This window comes from Hyla sarda, chromosome 1, assembly GCF_029499605.1.
Source record: "Hyla sarda isolate aHylSar1 chromosome 1, aHylSar1.hap1, whole genome shotgun sequence".
In the NCBI taxonomy this organism is placed as follows: Eukaryota; Metazoa; Chordata; class Amphibia; order Anura; family Hylidae; genus Hyla; species Hyla sarda.
In genome coordinates, this window is record NC_079189.1 from 571,763,833 (window position 1) to 571,783,588 (window position 19,756).

Here is a 19,756-nt window from a genome sequence, read left to right on the forward strand (position 1 = left end):
TGGGTCCCTAGCTTTTTTAAAGAGTACCTGTCACTGAATAAACTTTTATAAACCAACTCAGGATATGTTCCTTATCTACTCCTAACACTCCTCCCACCCTTAGAAAAAATTTCAGAGCTTTAAAAAGCTGTGTATCTTACCTTTCTTCTTGCTCACATAATGAAATCTCCCAGCAGAAGAAAGTGTGTGTTTCGACGCAGGCATGAATCACATTGTTGCAGTGCTGTGATGAATAGAAGACCTCAAGCTCTGTGCAGCAGATTTCAGTCTGTGCTTCTTTCAGTGAGGTTCTGTTCAGCTTTTAGTCTGTGCAGCTTTCAGTCTCTGCTTATCTCAATGCAGCTGTTGTCACGATTCGGCTTCCAGGTAGTGGATCCTCTGTGTCAGCGAGGGATTGGCGTGGACCGTGCTAGTGGACCGGTTCTAAGAGGCTACTGGTATTCACCAGAGCCCGCCGCAAAGCGGGATGGTCTTGCTGCGGCAGTAGCAACCAGGTCGTATCCACTAGCAACGGCTCTACCTCGCTGACTGCTGAGAAGGCGTGGGACAGAAGGACTAGGCAGAGGCAAGGTCAGACGTAGCAGAAGGTCGGGGGCAGGCGGCAAGGTTCGTAGTCAGGATGGGTAGCAGAAGTTCAGGTACACAGGCTTTGGACACACTAAACGCTTTCACTGGCACAAGGCAACAAGATCCGGCAAGGGAGTGCATGGGAGGAGGTCAGATAAAGGCAGGGAGCAGGTGGAAGCCAATTAAGCTAATTGGGCCAGGCACCAATCATTGGTGCACTGGCCCTTTAAGTCTCAGAGAGCTGGCGCGCGCGCCCTAGAGAGCGGAGCCGCGCGCGCCAGCACATGACAGCAGGGGACCGGGACGGGTAAGTGACCTGGGATGCGACTCGCGAGCGGGCGCGTCCCGCTGTGCGAATCGCATCCCCAACGGCCAAGACAGTGCAGCGCTCCCGGTCAGCGGGACTGACCGGGGCGCTGCAGGGAGAAAGACGCCGTGAGCGCTCCGGGGAGGAGCGGGGACCCGGAGCGCTAGGCGTAACAGTACCCCCCCCCCTTAGGTCTCCCCTTCTCTTTGTCCGGTAACTGCCTCCCCTGGGATGAGGACACCGGGAAAGAATGGAGGGTTTCCTCAACGGCAGGCAGTACAGCAGGAGTGGGAATGGGGAGGGAGGGCAGAGGGCGAGGCCTGGCACGGGGCAGTGTGACACCAGGACGGGGGCCATGGGGAGGCACAGAGGCTTGCCTGACGGGACTGGGAGGGGGGGAGAGGCACTTCCTGTGGCAGGCAGAGTCCCAGTTCCTGATCTCCCCGGTGGTCCAATCAATGGTGGGGGAATGAAGCCGGAGCCAAGGCAGACCGAGGAGGACCTCAGAGGTACAGTTGGGGAGAATGAAGAACTCAATCCTCTCAAGGTGGGGTCCAATAGACATGAGGAGGGGCTCTGTGCGGTAACGCACGGTGCAGTCCAATCTGGCTCCGTTGACGGCGGAAATGTAGAGCGGCTTGACGAGACGGGTCACCGGGATGCTGAATTTATTAACAAACGACTCCAAAATAAAATTTCCAGAGGCACCGGAGTCCAAGCAGGCCACGGCTGAGAGGGAGGAGTTGGCTGAAGAAGAAATCCGCACGGGTACCGTGAGACGTGGAGGAGCAGACTTGGAACCAAGAGACGCCACACCCACGTGAGCTGGGTGCGTGCGTGCGTTTCCCAGGCGTGGAGGACGGATAGGGCAATCCACCAAGAAATGCTCGGTACTGGCACAGTAAAGACAGAGATTTTCTTCCCTACGGCGATTCCTCTCTTCCTGGGTCAGGCGAGACTTATCCACTTGCATGGCCTCCTCGAAGACACTCCGGAGTTCAGCGAAGAAGGCCTGGACTGTGGCTGTGGCAGGATCATTGCGGTCCCAGAGCGGTGTGGCCCAAGACAAGGCCTTTCCTGAAAGAAGGCTTACTACGAACGCCACCTTAGACCGTTCTGAAGGAAACAAGTCCGACAACATCTCCATATGCAGGGAACACTGAGACAAAAATCCACGGCAGAGTCTAGAGTCCCCATCAAATTTGTCCGGCAGGGACAAGCGGAGGTTAGGAGCGGCCACTCGCTGCGGAGGAGGTGCAGGAGCTGGCGGAGGAGATGGTTGCTGCTGTAGCAGAGGCAGAAGTTGCTGTAACATGGCGGTCAACTGCGACAGCTGCTGTCCTTGTTGGGCAATCTGCTGCGATTGCTGAGCGACCACCGTGGGAAGATCAGCGAGACTTGGCAGCGGCACCTCAGCGGGATCCATGGCCGGATCTACTGTCACGATTCGGCTTCCAGGTAGTGGATCCTCTGTGTCAGCGAGGGATTGGCGTGGACCGTGCTAGTGGACTGGTTCTAAGAGGCTACTGGTATTCACCAGAGCCCGCCGCAAAGCGGGATGGTCTTGCTGCGGCAGTAGCAACCAGGTCGTATCCACTAGCAACGGCTCTACCTCGCTGACTGCTGAGAAGGCGTGGGACAGAAGGACTAGGCAGAGGCAAGGTCAGACGTAGCAGAAGGTCGGGGGCAGGCGGCAAGGTTCGTAGTCAGGATGGGTAGCAGAAGTTCAGGTACACAGGCTTTGGACACACTAAACGCTTTCACTGGCACAAGGCAACAAGATCCGGCAAGGGAGTGCATGGGAGGAGGTCAGATAAAGGCAGGGAGCAGGTGGAAGCCAATTAAGCTAATTGGGCCAGGCACCAATCATTGGTGCACTGGCCCTTTAAGTCTCAGAGAGCTGGCGCGCGCGCGCCCTAGAGAGCGGAGCCGCGCGCGCCAGCACATGACAGCAGGGGACCGGGACGGGTAAGTGACCTGGGATGCGACTCGCGAGCGGGCGCGTCCCGCTGTGCGAATCGCATCCCCAACGGCCAAGACAGTGCAGCGCTCCCGGTCAGCGGGACTGACCGGGGCGCTGCAGGGAGAAAGACGCCGTGAGCGCTCCGGGGAGGAGCGGGGACCCGGAGCGCTAGGCGTAACAGCTGTCTTTGCAGCTGTCAGTTTTTTGGTTGTAAACTTCTGGCCACCAGGGGTCTCCCTTCTTGGCCAGAACACATTCGTCTGGTCAAAATCTCAGATTTTGGTCTCCTGCTTGTAATGGCAGGAGACCAAAATCTGAGATTTTGACCAGACGAATGTGTTCTGGCCAAGAAGGGAGACCCCTGGTGGCCAGAAGTTTACAACCAAAAAACTAACATAAGTTATTTATTTGGCATAAGAAATAAAATATTAAAAAGCATGTTTAATGACAGTGCCCATTTAAACTATTATTAATTTGAGTGTCCCAGCATCCCACTCTCTGCACCTGTTTTATAATGCAGCAGTTTTATAATGCTCTCTGCAGCTGTTTTACGATTCGTTCCTTTATGTTAACACATAGACTCCCAGCCATATTTCTGTTTTACTGGAGAAGCATATTACTGAGAAGATTAGATATCAGGTAGATGGGTGTGCTCCACCATGGTGACCAGCTAAATATCAACAACAGGGCAGAGTGGTTGTGATTTGTACAGCATGACACCATTGTCCTAATCTACAGCTCCTTCACATTTATCAAACTTAAACAAAGCCGTTGTGAGCCCCTCCCTGCAGCAGAGACCAGAGAGGAACTTCATCAGGACCGGACATTAAGTTGTAGGCAATCCAACAGACTGCATGCTATGTCCACTCTCACAGCTATTCTTGTTAGGACCCTGAAAAGGCAACGGCAATAGGTGAAATGCAGTTCTGCTATCTAAGAAACAATCCTATCATTTTCTGTCTACAGCCATAAAGTAAACCAATCGATCTCCATGGTAACAGACTACAAGCAAACCCTGTGTAGTCTGATCCTGGAGCGATACTGCCACCCATCTCACCCATACTTTCTGATAAATTACTTACCAGATGGAGATATGACTGCAGGATCAGACTACACAGGGTCTACATGTCGTCTGTTACCAAGGAGACACATATAGATTTACTGGTCTGTTACCATGTATATACATAAACATTTTAAGAACCATGGGGGAGATTTATCAAAGCCTGTCCAGAGGAAAAGTTGCTGAGTTGCCCATAGCAACCAATCAGATCATTTCTTTCATTTTTAAAATGAAAGAAGTGATCTGATTGGTTGCTATGGGCAACTTAGCAACTTTTCCTCTGGACAGGTCTTGATAAATCTTAACCTATATGCAAAGTTATTTTTTATTTTTTTAGATGTGTTGTGGAAAATTAAAAACTTGCTGTTAGAACGCTTTATCTATTGACATTTATGATGGTAAAAGTATAAGACGCAACATTTAACTCTCCACAGAAGAGATATTTGAACACATTTTGCATAGATCAATAGCACATATCTCTCCCTTCTCCCCTCCTCTCATGTGAGGCTGTATTCCACTCTGAAAATCAGCTCAGAGCTTTGTCCTGTGTCTGCAAGACTAGCAATACAAGTCTATGGAGGGGGGAGCTCCACCTACCAGCTTTGGGAGAACTGCTAATTATAGGTGAAGCCTGCAGAGCAGAAATCTGCTTAAGATACCATATCAAAATTATGCAATGATCAGAAATAGTGCTGCTTCTCATGTGCACACATATGGCAGCTTATTCTGAAAAGTCACCTGAAATGATAGGTACGTGTCAAGCCCTGCCCTGGGAACAACTTCAACATACAGAGATTGCCCCCCCCAAAACACTCAAAATCAGAAACTGTTTGCAAGTATGGAAAAGACAGATGCGGCTCCCCATTCTCATCATAAGCTTATCATCTCTTGGTCATCAGAGGTGCCAACTCTTACCATATTGCGAAAACAACAAAATCAACAAAAAAACCTTGATGTGGGATGTGCGCGGTCATATTACATGGACTGCTTATGATGATATAAAATGGGCATTATACTGCAGTAGTATATGGGGCCCTGGATCAAAAAGCTACTCTTACAGGACTACAAGACTTTAGTTATACCACTAATGTCCCTGGCCATTAAAGTGTACCTGTTATATTAGATAAAACAATTATGCTAATATATGTTCCTCACTAGGTAATGCAGATTCTTCACATCTTTTTATGGGTCTAACGTCTATATTTGGCTCACAAATTTCTCTGTTCATTCACTCTGCTCACTTATTTTGACATCCACTGCTAAGGAAGGGGTGTGTCTGAGGCAAGTGCTAAGCCCGCCCTCACTCACCATGCATTCAGTTTCTCCCTGAGTCTGCTGTGCTGTGCTGGGTCTCTTCATCTAATCACTGCAGGCTTCTCTGTAACCCCCTTTTCTCTGTTTTCATACTGCAGTCTGATAGAACAGGAGTGAGCACAGAGGAGTGCTAGTCCTGCCCTCACTTCTGGGACTTTGTTCCAGCCCGTGCTTCAGCTGGGGCGAAAATGATGATGCAGACAGACAGGATTATGATCTGGATGGTATGGGGACCCCTATTGGTCTTTTTTTTATAAGCCATGCTTTCTAGAAAAAGGAGCTCAAACTTTCTTATGAAGTATATTAAAAAAAAGGTTAATGTTTTGCCAAGATGTACAACATGCAAAAAGTTTTGATTTTAATAGGGATGCAAGGATCAGAGGTGCCTGGCAGCCGCTTAGCCTTCTTATGCCCAATCCACAAGTCAGCTTTTGTGCTGTACTCTCCCTGCAGGGTGTTTCTGCGTAAAATGACTGGTCTATTCCATGACACTCTGTCACCACACTGTACATACAAGTCTGGAGGGAACTCGATTATATTTCTATCAGTCTTTGTAGAGATAGGAGGTTATACACATCAGCCCCGACCATCACTCCTGTTTGTCTTTGGCTGGTATAGTAAATATGCCAGATGATGAGATCACACTACCGCTGATACCTGGTTTAGAGTATGTTTCCTCATATTCGTTCAATTGTTGGAGATTGTGTGGTGTCCCAGTACAGGATATTTTCCTGTTGGCTAAATATTGCCTCAGGAGCCTATGGTGTCAGTGTTCTTGTTCTAGTGTAATGTAATGTAATGTGTTTTCTGCTATGTTATGATTAATTATGTTACTGTCTCTTTAAGGAAGTATTGCAGAGTGACCCAGGTGACCCTGATGCCCCATTGGGAGCCCCCAAATTTTAGCCCTTATATAGGGGCAGGAGCTGTCTAGTAGTGTGGGTAGTGTTGGAGTGAAGAGGAGTGAGTTTGTGTGAGGACCGGAGGAGAGCTGAGGAACAGTGTGGAGAAGTCTGAAGGGGCCTAAGGAGAAAACACCTAAAATCTGTAGCCACGCAAATCTCAGGAAAACTCATCCCTCAGGTGTTAAACCTGGCGGTAAACACAACTCTCCGGTGGAAAAATAATCTCTAATTCAGCATGTACTGTCATTAATCTCAGGTCTGCAGTTTCATCAACTACAAGTCCCAACAAGGCAACAGGCTTCACGGGCTCGCTCTGCACTTCCCTCTGCATAAATCTGTACTGTTAAGGCTCAGTAAAGATAGTTTTCCGTAACCTAGCATCGTGGTCATCATTGTCCCCATGCCTGGCCCAGGAGTGCTATCTCAAGCTTGGAATATGAAAGTTAACGTTGCCCTGGCATCACGAACTGTGCATTCCATACCTCACCCATAGACACCACGATTGCCCAGGACAATATCAATCCATATGCCCTATATGCTCATAATAGTGTTTCCCAACCAGGGTGTATCAAGCTTTTGTAAAACTACAACTCCAGCATTCCCGTACAGCCAACGGCAGCTGTAGGCACCCTGGTTGGGAAACACTGGCCTATGAGGTGCCCAGCTCAAGACCTATCTCTATGAACCAGAGGGGAAGACAGTTTTTAATGCAACTCTCTCAATTGCTAGCCTCTGCAGGGGAAATGCAGTCTTACATAGCGGCCATTTAGACTTTCTGTTCTGAAGAGGGAAATCAGCAGGGGACCCCCTATTTGATGTCCAGAAGAGTCAGCCTCTTAACCCCCTCCCACAAAGCATTATAAGGGTATGTTCACACAGCGTAATTTCCGCAAATCCGCCAAAAGTCAGTTTCACACAGCTTGACGGACAACATTACAGCATTGTAGAAATCCTCCTGAATTCTGCGCAGGCTGCATTGCCGTCAATCAGGACAGTGCAGATCTGTGCGGCCATAGTGATGATTCATTATGTGCTGCACAGGGAATGTCCATCTGGAATTTCTCCGGGCAGATATTCCATAGCGTGAAAGGGGCCTAATAGTATTGCATAGTGAGCTGGTAATTCCTGTGTCATGTTGGCCCATAAGGCTATGTCCACATGATGGAATTTCCTGCTGAATTCTTTTGCAGAATTCTGCACGGACATTCCGTAGCAACAGAATCCCATTGATTTCAATGGGATTCTTTTGCACTGTTCACATGGGAGAATTTCCCACCAAATGTTTCTGGCACGAAAATTTAGATCCCGGCATCTGCAGAAAGAATTTACATGTCTATACAAGTCCACACGGAAATGCATTGCCGTTTATGAGAAGGCGCATTTCTAAATGGTCCTAGCGCTCACATGTTCTGCCGGCTCTCCGCTATCGGTGGAATGACCGCAAGGAAAATTTTCCGTGCGGACATTCCACCATGTGAGCATAGCCTAACACACCTTGAAACAGTGTGGTTTATGCAAACCCTGTCCAAAAGGGGTTATGGAAAAATGGTGGTTACTTTTACTTTTTTTTCTTTCTTTTTTAACGGGTATATTATTTTTCATTCATTTCATTCTATTTCTTAAAAAAAAATGCAGCAATTAAATAAAAAATAAATACATTAAATAAAAAAAAAAGGAAGCAAAAAAACTATTTAGCAAAAATACTAAATATCTGCAAGGGTAGACAAATACTTCCTCACAGCCCCCAGAATAGCACCATCTCCCTTTGTGGCAGTCACTATCTCGGTCGCCGCTGTTATCTGTTGTATATAGTGTTCCTCTGTTTGGTTTGATGCAGAAATAAATCTAAAAATATAGTACCTATAAACCAGCAAAACTATGGTGTAACACCTACGGCATATTACAGGGCTGCGGCCAGAGTTGCCAGGCAACCCTCCAGAGGTGGGAGTCACACAGCTTAAATCAGGAATGTTACGAGCTCTCGAGTACCGAGAAGTCCAGAAATGGGAGATTATTGTGATGCAGAGAATTTTGTGAAGTCATTTCGTGATTAAACCCCTTTTTTTTTGTTTCTGCCAGCAGGGGGAGCTCTTTAGTACCACAACTGGTCACTTAATTCAAAGGCAAAATGCAGTGAAAAGTAATCACCTAAAAATCACTGGAATGTGGACACAGACCCGTAAATAAATCATCTGACACAAAGTATCCAAGGGCAGCGTGCTGTTTGCAGAATTGTCCAGGATTAGAAAAACACAGTTGCTTTCTTCCAAAAACAACACCACTCCTATCCTCAGGTTGTATGGGGTATTATAGCTTGGCTCCATTTACTTCAATGGAATTGAGCTGCAATACCGCACACAACACAGGGGTGGTGCTGTTTTTGGAAGAAAGATAGTTTTTCTAATCCTGTATAACCCCTTTAAGGGTAGGGTCACACACAGCGCATCCGCAACGTACTTGACGCTGCAGATTTGCTGCCGGCAGTCACAGAAGCGAGCTCCCTGCTCCCTGTAGTTTTGTGTGTCCGCTCGTAGCAGCGGAGCTCCCACCAGCAGTCACGAGCTGATACACAGCTACCTAGGGGCTCGCTCTGCAGTCAATTGCACATTTTGGGTCATATTTGTGCACCTCTCTTTAGGGTTAAAGGGGTTGTCCAGGATAAGAAAGGCAAAGCTGATTTCTTCAAAAAACAGCACCACATCTATCCTCAGGTTGTGTGCGGTATTGCAGCTCAGTTGCAGAAATTACCTGTATTTTCTAAAGCTGGATAATCCCAGCGCATTTGACGCTGCAGATGTGCTGCCGGCAGTCACAGCTCATGACTGCCGGTGGGAAATCCGCAGCTATCTGCAGCGTCAAATATGCTGCTGATACGCTGTGTGTGACCCTACCCTAAGGGGGTTATCCAGCAATAGAAAGCACAGCTAATTTCTTCCAAAAACAGTGCCACCACTGTCCTCAGGTTGTGTGTGGTATTACAACTTGGCTCCATTCACTTCAATGGAACTGAGCTGCAATACCACACACAACCTGAGTATAGATGTGGTGCTGTTTTTTGAAGAAATCAGCTCTGCCTTTCTAATCCTGGACAAGCCCTTTAACCCTAAAGAGGGGTGTACAAATATGACCCAAAAGGTGAGATTCTGTTAAATTTTAGTAAGTAGAAGTTGATCCTTGTCTTAGTTATCCAGAATTTGCAAAACAGCTTCACACTTTGTCTTCAATATTTATGTGGTATTGCAGCTCAGTTCCATTGAAGTGAACAGAGCCGAGATGTAATACCACACACAACCTGAAGACGGGGGTGATGCTGTTTTTGGAATAAAGAAGTTATGTCTTTTCCAATCTTGTATACCCCATGTAAAGGGTTATCCAGCAATAGAAAACAGAGCAAATTGCTTCCAGAAACAGCGACACCCCTGTCCTCAGGTTGTGTGTGGTATTACAACTCGGCTCTGTTCACTTCAATGGAACTGAGCTGCAATACCACAAATAACCTGAGGAAGGGGTGGTGCTGTTTTTCAGAGAAAGAAGCTATGTTGAAAACCCCTTTTACTGTAAGAGAGGTAGACAAATATGACCTAAATGTGCGATTCTGCAATATTTTGTGAGTAAGAGCTGGTCTTAAAGATGTTATGCAAAATTAGCAAAACAGCGTCCTGTCTTCATTATGTATGTGGTACAGCAGCTCAGTTCGATTGAAGTAAATGGAGTCAAGTTGTAATACCTCACACAACCTGAGGACAGGGGTGGCACTGTTTTTCAGCAATGTTTTTAAAATTTTGGATAATCCTGCCAATGCAGAATCAAATTTTGGATGGTATGGAAATGGAACTATAATGTTCTTAAATGAGAAGTGTTATACCTGGAAATGCAGAAAAACTTATCTCCTAGGATAGGGGATAAGTTTTAGACCATGGAGGTCACTGGGGCCTTCGCAATCTCTTCTATGCAGGGCCGGCTATGCCTTTAGGCAAAATAGGCAGCTGCCTAGACCGCCCTCTTGAGGGGAGGTGGCGCTGCTCTGCCCGCTGCAACTTAGCCGACATCCGAACCACACACTCACAGCCAGCACCACTCCCCCTGATGCTCCAGAGCGTTTGTTACAGTGTGTCACCCCAGTTATAAGAAGATTACAAAAGAAGGGGGTTTGTTGTAGTGTTTGACCCCAGTAGTAAGATGATTGCATGTGGAGGAGGTTTATTACAGTGTGTCACCCCAGTAGTAAGTGTTAAGGCGGAGACAATTAGCTTTCACCTAGGATTGCAAAAATCCTTGCACTAGCCCTGCCTGTGTGGGCCCCAGCTCTCCCAAAGCAGGAGCCGCCATGCCGGAGCCCCTCTATATATCTCTATGGGAAAGCTGTCCGGCAATCTTTGGCTCCTCCATAAAGATATATGGAGGGGGCATGACGGACAGGGGTCGTGATGCGCCGTTCTGGGGGAGAGCTGGGGCCCCTTACAGGAGATTGCGGGGAGCCCCAGCAGTCGGACCCCACCTCACCACCCCCCGCAATTTAAAACTTATCCCCTATCCTGTGGTATGAGACTTCTCCTTTAATGGAGACAGATGTAGCCATAGAAGTGAGAGAGAAAAAAGTCAGCTGGATTGTCTGACTAATACGTATGGGGGAGTACCAACTCTCCGCACATGATAGTATATGCACAACTGGATGGGCAGAGTGTGCATGTGTATGTGGGGGGGGGGGGGGTGTAGAACAGCAGCTGTTGACTAAACCAAGTGTTTGACCAGCAGCTTTTGAAAGTATATAGTCAAAAAAGGATACAAGTGGGAGACAGTAGATAGGACCTGGCGCCCTCAGCACAGAGTATATCCAGAGAGAACTGATCCTGTGTTCTCATGGGAGGATATTTTGTATGGACAGGGCTGCATGGGTAAAGGGATGGTCTTCTCAAAGAGATGGTCTTATGGGTAGGTTATTATAGACAGGGCTGCAGTGTCATCATATAAAGCAGTGTTTCCCAACCAGGGTGCCTCCAGCAGTTGCAAAACTACAACTCCCAACATGCCCGGACAGCCAAAGGCTGTCCGGGCATGCTGAAAGTTGTAGTTTTGCAACAGCTGGTGGCACCCGTGTTGGAAAACACTGAGATAAGAAGATATCGGACTGAAAGAGAATGGGAAGGATCAGGATTCCCAGCAGCACAGAGTATTTTAGGAAAGTGTGCTGATTTTGACCTGTGTTGTGATATGAGGATAGAATCCAGCAGGAGACAGGTTAAAAAAAAAAGAGAGGAAGTATGAGAATCCTGCCAGCACATGAGCAGAGAGTGGATAGTGTAAGAAGCACGTGAAGTATTTATGGAGCGAACATACAAAGATGACGCTGCAAAAAAATAAAAATAAATTAAAAACAGAAAGGGAAACAAAGCTTCCCTAATATATTTTGATTTCAATACTGTACGAAAATGGCATGAACGAAAAGGTTCTCAATATGACATAACATAATAATGTATAGGACATTGTAATGACGCTTCAAATCCTTTCCCCCGTAAACAATATTTTAGCCTGGCTTGCAATTTGACAAAATCACACAGGGTATTTTTTCCGATAACTGTTCCAAAAAGAAGGTTGTATTCTCGAAAGTGGAAAATTAAGAGCATCTGCACAAAGAAGAAGCCCGGGGACCTGTGTATTCTGCACTTCTAAATTGGCAAATATTGACCTCTTAACACCATTCACCATTTGTGCAGCATAATATATACATTACTTATCCTGTACTGATCCTGAGTTATATCCTGTAGATCTTTTATTAAAATTTCAAACATAACAATAAAAAAATTACAAAACATAAACATATCATATCCGACAGAACATAATCAATATAACGATCATAAAACCATCACCATAGCATAAAATACAACACCGGTCCACCCCACACTCATTCCTGCACACAAACAAATATATACAATATTTACAAAAGACATATTCCTATAATACCCATTATACCCATACCATACTAATAAACTATATACACTAATATACACTAATACTAAATGTGAATTTCCTGGCCCAGTTGCAATACCAAAAACCCAATACCAGTAATATACCAAAAAGAATAACAACAACAACAATAATAATATATACAAAATAATAAAAACCAACACAAACAAAATAACACCACATTTTTTATTTTTTTATTTTTTTATTTTTTGGGCCCTGAGCTGGTCCCGCATCCCATGCCCCCAGAACATGTTACCAGACGTCCATGAACCAGTCCAGGATTTTCTGTATATATAAAAGTCCCATACAAACCCCCTGCCCCCTTTTTAACCCACCACCCAACCTAAACTAAACCCAAACCCCAGGTGGCATCACACAATATATACAATATATACATTACATAAAATATACACAGACTAACAATATATACAATACATAAGTATACAAATAGACTACAACAATAAATACAATAACAAATACATATAACAATATAAGCCAAACAACAAACCCCTAAAGCTCAAGTTCAGCGCCTGCAAGCCCTATATTACCATAAACCAACTGCTCAAAACAAAAAGACTAATGTGCCAGCATCAGCCCACCACCAGGGGGAGACAACAGGCTAAGGCACTTTAAAGGCAGAGCCCCTCCATAGACGAGAGGCCCTGCCAGCACCCAGCCTCTCGTACTCCAGAGAACGCACCTTCACCAGGTCACTGAGAATGTTCCTAACCACCACATCCACAGGGAGGATTTTACGCTGCGTCGACACTAAACACCGTGCGTTCCACGTGTAGTACCTGACCACTGAGCTGACTAGGAATAAAGTGCACTGGTCCCAGCCTCCAAGGTTTCTGAATGCCCCATAGGCCCATTCCGCATAGGAGAGACTGGCCAGCCGAGGCCAACCAATGGAAGCGCCCACCCTGGTGTAAACCTCTGTGTTAAAGGGACAATGAAGCAGAAAATGCTCCATGCTTTCCAGCATGCCTCCACACTCTTCGCGGGGACATCCCCGGTCATCAGAGCTCCTGCACTTCAGATTGTCCCTCACACACAGTTTCCCATGGAAGCAGCGCCAAGTCAAGTCCCAAAACTTCAAGGGGATCCTGATAGAATTCAAAAGCTCTAAACCCACCTCCAGATCCCGACTTGGGCAGTCCTTGAGCGCCAATGGCCTCTGGAAATGAGAAGACAGGACCCTCTTGTCAAGGAATTTCCTCGACAGAGTCCTAATCTCCCCCATCCCCAGACCCCACCGACGAATAACCTTCAGAACCGGGGTAGCGTAAGCCGGGAGATGCCCGTGTGGTGTGCGAAGATCCTTCACTTGCCCTCCTGTCTCCCATTCCTGGAAGAAAGGCCGAAACCATCCCCTACAGGAGGATACCCACGGAGGAGCCCTCTCTGACCAGAGGTTTGCTATATTGGTCTTAAGAAAGGTATTCACTAGGAACACCACAGGGTTGACCATACACAACCCCCCTAGTCTCCTTGTACGGTAAGTAACCTCCCTCTTCACTAGGTTCAGTCTGTTCCCCCATAACATCTGGAAGAACACACTGTAGACCCGGGTCCAGAGAGGTTCTGGCAACATACATACACTGCCAAGATATATCAACAAAGGGAGCAGGAATGTTTTGATCAGGTTAACCCTTTCCCGGAGGGTCAAAGACCAACCCTTCCACTGATCCACCTTCTGAGCGGCGATCTTAAGCCTGCTGTCCCAGTTTTGTTTGGGGTAATCCCCTTGGCCAAATTCAATGCCGAGAACTTTTGCAGATTCCTGGGGCTCTGGAAGGGCGTCCGGGAGATCAAAACTAGGATCTCCCCCTCCCAGCCAGAGACTCTCACACTTATCCTGGTTGATCTTGGACCCGGATGCCTCCGAGTAGCGGTCCACCTCTGACATCACCCATCTGACCTCCTCTTGTGAGGAGACAAACACAGTGACATCATCAGCATATGCTACCGCCCTCAGAGCCGAATCCGGCACCGCCAGGTCCATTCTCACCCCCGCCAACGGTCCACAATCAATCCTCCTAAGGAAAGGATCAATTGCAAACACGTACAGCAAAGGGCTTAAAGGACAACCCTGACGGACACCAGACCCAACCTCAAAGGAGCGACCAATCCAACCATTCACAAGCGGGAAACTCTCTGCCCCTGCATACAAGGTCTTAAGCCAATCAACAAACCCCCCCGGCAGGCCATATCTCAGAAGAACAGACCAGAGGTACTCATGGTTAACCCGATCAAACGCTTTTGCCTGATCCAAGGACAGCAAGTACCCCTTCCAGTGGCCAGCCCTACCCTGCTCCACAGCCTCCCGGACACCGAGCACAGCACTAAATGTACTGCGGCCCGGAACAGAGCAATGCTGAGCCCCCGAAAGGAGCCGGGGTGCAAACTCCACCAGCCGGTTAAACAGCACTTTTGCCAGAATCTTTCTGTCCGCATTGAGAAGAGCTATGGGACGCCAATTCTCAATGTGGGACGGGTCTTTACCCTTTGACAAGATGATCAGCGCTGACCTCCTCATTGTCTTTGGCAGAGTGCCCGAGGATAGACACTCATTAAAAACCGCAGTCAAGAGGGGAACCAAAGTGTCCTTAAAGGTTTTGTAGAACTCAGATGTTAAGCCATCCGGACCGGGTGACTTCTTGAGGGCAAGCCCATCAATCGCCATCCTGACTTCCTCTTCCCGGATCATCTCTGTCAAAACGTCAAGAGAGGGGTCTACTCCTGGTTCAGGGATGGTTTCAGCCAAGAAAGCTGATACCTTATCTCGATCTAGATCCTTCCTTCCCAAGAGGTGCGAGTAGAAGGATCTGACGACCTCCAGGATCCCTGATCTGGACCTTTTCAAGGATCCCGTACTATCAATCAGTCCTGAGACTATTTTACTATTCACTGACATCTTGCAGTTTCTGTAAGGGTCGGGCGAGCGGTACTTCCCGTAATCCCTCTCAAAAACCAAAGATGCGTGTCTGTCGTACTGGCACTTCATCAGCAAGGACTTCACTCTGGAGATATCCTCTCGGCTACCTCCAGTCGAGACAAGGTTCTCAAGTTTCTTCCTCAGGCCCTGGTACAAACGGTACTGTCACGATTCGGCTTCCAGGTAGTGGATCCTCTGTGTCAGCGAGGGATTGGCGTGGACCGTGCTAGTGGACCGGTTCTAAGAGGCTACTGGTTTTCACCAGAGCCCGCCGCAAAGCGGGATGGTCTTGCTGCGGCAGTAGCAACCAGGTCGTATCCACTAGCAACGGCTCTACCTCGCTGACTGCTGAGAAGGCGTGGAACAGAAGGACTAGGCAGAGGCAAGGTCAGACGTAGCAGAAGGTCGGGGGCAGGCGGCAAGGTTCGTAGTCAGGATGGGTAGCAGAAGTTCAGGTACACAGGCTATGGACAACACTAAACGCTTTCACTGGCACAAGGCAACAAGATCCGGCAAGGGAGTGCAAGGGAGGAGACTAGATATAGCCAGGGAACAGGTGGGAGCCAATTAAGCTAATTGGGCCAGGCACCAATCATTGGTGCACTGGCCCTTTAAGTCTCAGAGAGCTGGCGCGCGCGCGCCCTAGAGAGCGGAGCCGCGCGCGCCAGCACATGACAGCAGGGGACCGGGACGGGTAAGTGACCTGGGATGCGATTCGCGAGCGGGCGCGTCCCGCTGTGCGAATCGCATCCCCAACGGCCATGACAGTGCGGCGCTCCCGGTCAGCGGGACCGACCGGAGCGCTGCAGGGAGAAAGACGCCGTGAGCGCTCCGGGGAGGAGCGGGGACCCGGAGCGCTAGGCGTAACAGTACCCCCCCCCTTAGGTCTCCCCTTCTTTTTGTCCAGTAACTGCCTCCCCTGGGATGAGGACACCGGGAAAGAATGGAGGGTTTCCTCAACGGCAGGCAGTACAGCAGGAGTGGGAATGGGGAGGGAGGGCAGAGGGCGAGGCCTGGCACGGGGCAGTATGACCCCAGGACGGGGGCCATGGGGTGGCACAGAGGCTTGCCTGACGGGACTGGGAGGGGGGGAGAGGCACTTCCTGTGGCAGGCAGAGTCCCAGTTCCTGATCTCCCCGGTGGTCCAATCAATGGTGGGGGAATGAAGCCGGAGCCAAGGCAGACCGAGGAGAACCTCAGAGGTACAGTTGGGGAGAATGAAGAATTCAATCCTCTCAAGGTGGGATCCAATAGACATGAGGAGGGGCTCTGTGCGGTAACGCACGGTGCAGTCCAATCTGGCTCCGTTGACCGCGGAAATGTAGAGCGGCTTGACGAGACGGGTCACCGGGATGCTGAATTTATTAACAAACGACTCCAAAATAAAATTTCCTGAGGCACCGGAGTCCAAGCAGGCCACGGCTGAGAGGGAGGAGCTGGCTGAAGAAGAAATCCGCACGGGTACCGTGAGACGTGGAGGAGCAGACTTGGAACCAAGAGACGCCACACCCACGTGAGCTGGGTGCGTGCGTGCGTTTCCCAGGCGTGGAGGACGGATAGGGCAATCCACCAAGAAATGCTCGGTACTGGCACAGTAAAGACAGAGATTTTCTTCCCTGCGGCGATTCCTCTCTTCCTGGGTCAGGCGAGACTTATCCACTTGCATGGCCTCCTCGGCGGGAGGCCCAGGCGTAGATTGCAACGGATACTGTGGGAGAGGTGCCCAGAGATCTAAGTCTTTTTCCTGGCGGAGCTCTTGGTGTCGCTCAGAAAAACGTATGTCAATGCGGGTAGCTAGATGGATGAGTTCTTGCAGATTGGCAGGAATCTCTCGTGCGGCCAGCACATCCTTGATGCGACTGGATAGGCCTTTTTTAAAGGTCGCGCAGAGAGCCTCGTTATTCCAGGATAATTCTGAAGCAAGAGTACGGAATTGTACGGCATACTCGCCAACGGAAGAATTACCCTGGACCAGGTTCAACAGGGCAGTCTCGGCAGAAGAAGCTCGGGCTGGCTCCTCGAAGACACTCCGGAGTTCAGTGAAGAAGGCCTGGACTGTGGCTGTGGCAGGATCATTGCGGTCCCAGAGCGGTGTGGCCCAAGACAAGGCCTTTCCTGAAAGAAGGCTTACTACGAACGCCACCTTAGACCGTTCTGAAGGAAACAAGTCCGACATCATCTCCATATGCAGGGAACACTGAGACAAAAATCCACGGCAGAGTCTGGAGTCCCCATCAAATTTGTCCGGCAGGGACAAGCGGAGGCTAGGAGCGGCCACTCGCTGCGGAGGAGGTGCAGGAGCTGGCGGAGGAGATGGTTGCTGCTGTAGCAGAGGCAGAAGTTGCTGTAACATGGCGGTCAACTGCGACAGCTGCTGTCCTTGTTGGGCAATCTGCTGCGATTGCTGAGCGACCACCGTGGGAAGATCAGCGAGACTTGGCAGCGGCACCTCAGCGGGATCCATGGCCGGATCTACTGTCACGATTCGGCTTCCAGGTAGTGGATCCTCTGTGTCAGCGAGGGATTGGCGTGGACCGTGCTAGTGGACCGGTTCTAAGAGGCTACTGGTTTTCACCAGAGCCCGCCGCAAAGCGGGATGGTCTTGCTGCGGCAGTAGCAACCAGGTCGTATCCACTAGCAACGGCTCTACCTCGCTGACTGCTGAGAAGGCGTGGAACAGAAGGACTAGGCAGAGGCAAGGTCAGACGTAGCAGAAGGTCGGGGGCAGGCGGCAAGGTTCGTAGTCAGGATGGGTAGCAGAAGTTCAGGTACACAGGCTATGGACAACACTAAACGCTTTCACTGGCACAAGGCAACAAGATCCGGCAAGGGAGTGCAAGGGAGGAGACTAGATATAGCCAGGGAACAGGTGGGAGCCAATTAAGCTAATTGGGCCAGGCACCAATCATTGGTGCACTGGCCCTTTAAGTCTCAGAGAGCTGGCGCGCGCGCGCCCTAGAGAGCGGAGCCGCGCGCGCCAGCACATGACAGCAGGGGACCGGGACGGGTAAGTGACCTGGGATGCGATTCGCGAGCGGGCGCGTCCCGCTGTGCGAATCGCATCCCCAACGGCCATGACAGTGCGGCGCTCCCGGTCAGCGGGACCGACCGGAGCGCTGCAGGGAGAAAGACGCCGTGAGCGCTCCGGGGAGGAGCGGGGACCCGGAGCGCTAGGCGTAACAGGTACCTATTTAGGCTTCTGAGGCCCGAGAGCTGGCGGAAGAATCTCGCAACCCTTTCCTTGAAGATCTCCCACCACTCTGACTTACTGCTACAAAGGCCCAGCAATGGTACCTGGCTCTGAAGAAAATCCTCAAAGGAATGTCTTATCTCCGCTTCTTCCAAGAGAGACGAATTCAGCTTCCAATAGCCTCTGCCCATCCGGGGGGTCTCTGTGACATTCAGAGAAAACAAAATTAAACAGTGATCGGAGAACTCCACCTCAACAACAGATACTGCTGAAGAGACGGCTTCCTCCTTCAAATAAAACCTGTCTATCCTAGACCTACAACTACCCCTATGATAGGTGAATCCCGCGTGGCCTGGGGTGTACCGGATGTGGACATCCACCAGGCGAGCCTCACTTGCTATGCTATTAAGGGCGACGCTATCATAAGTCAGCTTGTCTCTGGAACCTCCCCTATCTTGGGGCCTCGTGATAGCATTGAAGTCCCCTCCAAAGACCACCTGCCGACTTGTAAAAAGATAGGGCTTGATCCTCATAAAGAGACACTTCCGGTCCCACTTAGACTGTGGGCCGTAGATGTTAATAAGGCGAAGTTCTTGTCCCTTCATGAGGACATCTAAGATCAGGCACCTCCCCATTTCTAACTCGATAACCCGTCGGCATTCTACCGCTGAAGTAAAAAGGACCGCCACTCCGCTATACGGCTCGGCCCCAAGAGACCAGTAGGAGGGCCCATTCCTCCACTCTCTTTTAGCCTTGTAGATAGATGACATATCTGTTAGCCTGGTCTCCTGCAAAAATAAAATATCAGCATTAATATGGGCAAAAAAATCATAGGCCGCAAATCGAGCCGTATCTGACTTTATGCTGGCAACATTAATGGATGCCAGAGTCAACGGAGAGGGTGCCGCCATCGAGGGTGATTGAGTTAGACAGCTTTCTTTTTCCCACCATCCTTCCCATCCACCCCACCACCCTCCTCATCAGATGATGGTTTACCCCTTTTTAGTGAGATGGATGTGTCCATTTTCCCATTATATACATTTTCCTCGTCCCCTGACTCTGGGCCAGTCTCCCCCCCTGAAGACAAAGATTCCCCAGGGAGAGAGGACTCAGCGTCTCCTGTGAGCCCCACCGCAACATCCGGAACCTCCCCCCCCGCCTCCTCCCCCTCCGAAGAGGAAATGTCGCGGAGGGCTCGGAACCGGTTGGAGAGACCAATCAGAGGGAGATCAGTTGTACCTTCCTTTGGCATCTGGCGGGTGGGAGAAGATATTACATCTCCTCTTTTTTTATTCCTCCGAGTACCCCGCTTTGTTTCTGCCCATCCCCCACTGTCCTCATCCGCGCTCTCACCATGGGAGGACAGTGAGGAGACGGCATCCCCCTCTTTGTGGATCCTCCCAATCTCCTCATCCAGTTCACTATCCCCCAGGGCCTCAGCAGTAAGACTGGCCGCAGGGACAGGATCAGGAGTCACCCCAGTTGGTTGATGCTCCTGTGAGTCCTGAATCTCCCTATCCCTTTGGCGCTTCTTGAGACGCCTCAGTT

General features: G+C 49.4%; 1 protein-coding gene across 4 annotated transcripts in view; it reads right to left on the bottom strand.

The window, feature by feature from the left end:
* The window catches only part of ZBTB7C (zinc finger and BTB domain containing 7C), a 281,395-nt gene that overhangs the window by 142,890 nt on the left and 118,749 nt on the right, over positions 1-19,756 (bottom strand). Inside the window, exon 1 of one of the 4 annotated variants that reach the window (XM_056543762.1) lies at positions 3,920-4,053. The exons of the other annotated variants lie outside the window; for them this stretch is intronic. The gene's annotated coding sequence lies outside the window, so the exon portion shown is untranslated. Of the gene's footprint in view, positions 1-3,919; positions 4,054-19,756 lie in introns of those variants that run through there. 4 annotated transcript variants of the gene reach the window in all.